Source organism: Fundulus heteroclitus, chromosome 19 (genome assembly GCF_011125445.2).
Source record: "Fundulus heteroclitus isolate FHET01 chromosome 19, MU-UCD_Fhet_4.1, whole genome shotgun sequence".
Taxonomy (NCBI): Eukaryota; Metazoa; Chordata; class Actinopteri; order Cyprinodontiformes; family Fundulidae; genus Fundulus; species Fundulus heteroclitus.
This window is the reverse complement of record NC_046379.1, coordinates 33,775,605-33,780,131: the sequence shown is the minus strand read 5'-3', so window position 1 is coordinate 33,780,131 and position 4,527 is coordinate 33,775,605. Positions and strand designations below refer to the sequence as shown.

Below are 4,527 nucleotides of genomic sequence, written 5' to 3'. Positions count from 1 at the left end.
AGGCACCAGAAGCCATCTCCTGCAAGCTAGCCAGCACTGACCCATACTGTGACAAAACATCTCTGATTGCTTTGCTCCGTACTGCCCATCTTGTGGGGCAGAGGGGTTTTATTGCAGTGCACGATGGATTCTCTGTATGTGCTGTTGCTGCATGGATTGCCTTAAACTTCCCTGACTGAGAGAAAAGAACTCCAAGCTGGTTTACCCAATCCAATGCGTCTCTGATCAGAACTGAGGCTAAGCAAGCTTTCTGTGCAATTAAATTAGTGCAGTGTGCTCCACAATGAACAAAAAGTGCTAGTGGCTGCTCTTGCTTTATCAGTGCCTGTACACTTGCATGCTTCCCAGACATATTGGCTGCTCCATCATAAGTTTGACCTCGTAAACCATGCATTGGTAAGTTTAATCTGAGCAGCACATCTTTAACAACAGCAGCAAGGCTTTTTCCTGTTGTTTCAGAAACTGAGTACAAGCCAATAAACTCTTCATGGGGCTTCATGTCACTGTCAATGTATCGCAGACAAATGCTTTCTTGTTCTTTCCCAGAAATGTCCTGAGACCTCAGCAACCACTTAGCCAAAAGGGCATCATCTTCTGCCAGATTTTTCAACAGTTGATACAAATTGCTGTCATCATCGTCATGCCCTCTCAAAGCTTGTCCCTGCCGTGCCAAATATTTTATGGAGCTCACAATTTTCTCCAGACAGTGCCTATTGTCACCTTGCTGAGTTGCCAAAGCACTGGATAATTGGGCATTTATAGGATGACTTTCTTGTGCAGTCACAGAAACAGCATGATGATGTGTGTGACTATTTTCATGTGCTTTAAATTTTTCTAATGCTTTTTTCCAATTTTTAAATCCAGAAGTGATAAAGGCGGGTTCGGATTTTGCACCAAATGGTGTGAGTTTGTCCTGGTAAATTGCCATGCAATAAAAACACAAAATGCCCTTTTTCACTGCATCATAATGTAGCCAGGGAAATTCCTTGTACCACTTTCCTTGGAAATGTAAAGTTCTGTTGGCTAGAGCTTGAGGGTCTATGAATTTTGGATGTGGCTGATTTGGCTCTGTTCTCTGTCCACTGACTTCAGAGTCTCTCAGCTGTGTGTCCCTAGTCTGAACTCCCTAGAAGGAAAAGTTACAATGTCACTCAATGCCCCTGAACTACACTTACTACAAGCAAAAGATTAAAATTTTCAACTTTTTTTGTGGACTCTCATGAAGTATCTACTGGTATGAGTTACTCTGTCTTACCTGTTGCTCCACTCCTGTCTCTCCCTCACTCTGACTTCCTGCCTCTAGCCCGGTTGCACTATCCTCTCCTTTTCCTGTCTCCTTTGTGCTGTCCCTGCATTGTTGCTCCTAAACATATGAGATGGTTTCAGAAATGAGGTACAGCTCTTGAGCCTAATATGGCCAATTTTAAATCAAACAAAACATTTTATTTGTCACATTACAGACTTTACGCGTAGAGTTAATCGCAGAGGCAAATAAAATCAATCGATTAAATCCGCTTTGAAGCATCTGGTTCAAAAACGCATTCTAAACCTTTGGTAGAAATCCATCTATCCTTCCATTTTCTGTACACCCTTGTCCCTTAGTGGGGTCGGGAGGTGCTGGTGCGGGGCACAGACATCATATACGTAGACGCGTCATAGGGCGCAGGTTCGCACGTCAACGTCACCGCCATATTGTATGTGGCAGAAAAAAGTTCAGTTCTGTTATTGTGAATGTGGATCAGAGAAGATGCCTCATTCCTGTGCTGCAATAAATACACACACACACACACACACACACACACACACACACATATACATATATATATATATATATATATATATATTTATATTTGTGTGTGTATATGTTATGAGGATCGATTTGTTAAATCTAAACATTGTTGTCTTCATTATTTCATAAAACCGTGTCACTTGTGAACCTTTAGGAACAGACTTTTTGGGTGAGTATTAAAGAGGTAAAATTAATAAAATGAGAGAAAAAAGTCCTAGGTCAATAAAGTAAAAATAAACAAACAAACACAAAAGTGATAATGTTATGATAAAAACATCATATCATGAGAATTAAGGGGGAACATTTCCAGAATACAAACAGTTTGCAGAATTATTTTACTCCTGGAGTAATAGGGCCAGGTTAGATTATTTTAAATATTTTTATTCTTTAGGAGAATAAATTCAGGAGAATGAAGCTAAAGGGATACGAAAATAAACTTGTAATATTACCAAAAAAAAAATACTACGAATACAAAGTATATTCAGAGATTAAAGTCCCTCTGATACTGTTTAAGTGACTGAGTAACTGCAGATTTGCCACATTTAAGATGGCGGACGCTCTGACGCAGCGCAGCATAGGCAGAACCCGCCCAACGACGCGTCTACTCTTATATTATGTCTATGGTGCGGGGTACACCCTAGACAGGTCGCCAGTCTGTCCAGACCTTTGGTAGAAATGGCGCCTTTAATTCCAATTTGCAGTACAGAACAGAGAAAACTACAGAGTTGTCAATGTTGTGTTAATCTATTTATAGTCTAAAAAGAGGAGCCAGCAGTTTATTTGAGGAAATAAAGGTGCAGAAGTTAATTAGTTGGTTAGCCGCTGCTAAGAATTAAAATTAACTCTCCCTGTGGTTTTAACTAACGATCAGGAGCGCGGCAGGTATAATATCTGTCCATTTCGGCTAAGCAAAACCACGCAAAAAATAAAAAATCCTCGTAAAACGCACGCCCAGACCGGGCTAATGCGGTACCGCGCGCGAGCTATTTTTAGAAACACAACGTCACGATGACGTCACATCACGTGGTACGCAGTGGGACAAACTCCGGAAAGCCGCCGTTGTTTCGCTGTAAGAGACGTGCGTTAGCCTAGGTTTTACTCGGTAAACGACTGCTTTTTCCAAATCTAAGACCATGGTTTTTAAACATTGTTGCTATGGAACGGGCAACAGCGACTCGAGGTACGCTGATCGGCCGCATATGAAGGATGTTTTCTTCAAGACTGCCAAGGAGAAATGTGTACGCTTGGAACACCGGTGCGGTCGGCCTACACAACAGTTCAACCCGGAAAAAGTTACCAAATTCAAGTACATATGTAGCAAGCATTTTGTCGGAGGAAAGGGCCCAACCGAAGAACATCCTGACCCAATTCCAGCGACATCAAGTCAAGGTAAGAGTATTTTGGTGGCCGACATGTTAATAAAGTAGCGCCTGCTACCATGACAGCATATAGGCTATCATGGTAGCAGGCGCTAACATGATAGCCTGCTACCAGGCTTACTCAAAAACATTTCAAATGAGACAAACATTAAACATATACCCATTCCTGGACGGTGATTGCAAACAACAACAACAACAAAAAAACGGCCGACGCAGCCATGATCGCCGCGCAGGAAAAAAAAAAACAAAGCTTACCGTTCATCAACTTGGCCAGTTTTCCAGTCTTTTTAAGCCCTCGAACCTCAAGCTATCGTTTGAGCTGAAGGTTGGTGTGTTCTTCGACAGTGCGACCAGTAATCCGTGTGCCTGGGACATCGTCTTGGGAAAGTTTAACGGCTGTAAAGTCGGTCATATCTGTTATCCGTGCGTTCTCTCCTGTATGCGTTCTCTCCTGTATGCCCTACCTAAGCGGCAAAAGGGGCGTTGCTCTTGAGACGGTGACGTCACGTGCGCGGTACCGCATTTCAACACAAGGGCAACACAGGTGTTGCCCTTGTGTTGTGTGACTGTTACTCACACTGACGTTACTCTTTTTAAAAAAGCTGAGTAAGTCCTGCTGCTGTTTCAGCCTTTTAGTTGGTGGTGGCATTGTACTGAAATGAGATAAAAAAAAAAAAAAAAGACATTTAGGCTAGCTTAGCAAACGTCTAGAGGAAGTTAGCAGTTAAATATTGGATGAGAGATCATCCCAAGACTAAGAAGACTAAACCAAAAAGATTCAGTTTCTATATATGAAAGTGAACTGACAACAAGACGTTATAAATAAGCAATATTCATAGCAGCATTCCCGACAGACCATTACCTCATTCACAAGTTTCTGACTTCTGTGTCGCTGTTTCCCTCCCTTCTGAGTGCTCACTCAGCAGTTCAGAGAGGGGAGGGGGAGTACAGTGACGTAACGCGATGCTGCGCCTTCAAAATAAAAGCACGCTAGTTAAAAAAAATTCAAAATCCAATATTTTGCGGTACAGTTTTTTGGGGGGGACATATCCACCTGGCTTCAATATTGGGGGGGACATGTTCCCCCCGTCCCCCCCGCTTCCTACGCCGATGGCTGCAGCACAACAGTCTGTCCCTCTTTCTCACACTTCTGTTCCCTGTTTAAACAGTGAAGAGACTTTACCCTAAACAAAATTAAATATCTCTGCAACCGTTCATCATTTAGGAGAGGCGACAATTTGAACATAGGTGTGTTGGATTTTAAGGTCTGATTTTTCGAAAGTTGCCCACAGCATTTGTATTGAGGGCGGTGCTAAAACTCGGGGCCCGTTCCTACTCCATTTTACCACGGCCCGTCTC

The 4,527-nt window shown here is 42.5% G+C and overlaps 1 long non-coding RNA gene across 2 annotated transcripts; it reads right to left on the bottom strand.

The window, feature by feature from the left end:
- Positions 1-558: 558 nt before the first annotated feature.
- LOC118566977 lies at positions 559-4,275 on the bottom strand. 2 transcript variants are annotated; one of them, XR_004933413.1, is made up of 4 exons: positions 4,223-4,243; positions 4,031-4,140; positions 3,746-3,821; positions 559-1,363 (listed from the first exon to the last, which is right to left on the bottom strand). It is a non-coding gene; the product is annotated as an uncharacterized LOC118566977 (long non-coding RNA). The 2 variants fall into 2 exon arrangements; XR_004933412.1 differs by having other exon boundaries at positions 4,031-4,275.
- Between the last annotated feature and the right edge of the window lie 252 nt (positions 4,276-4,527).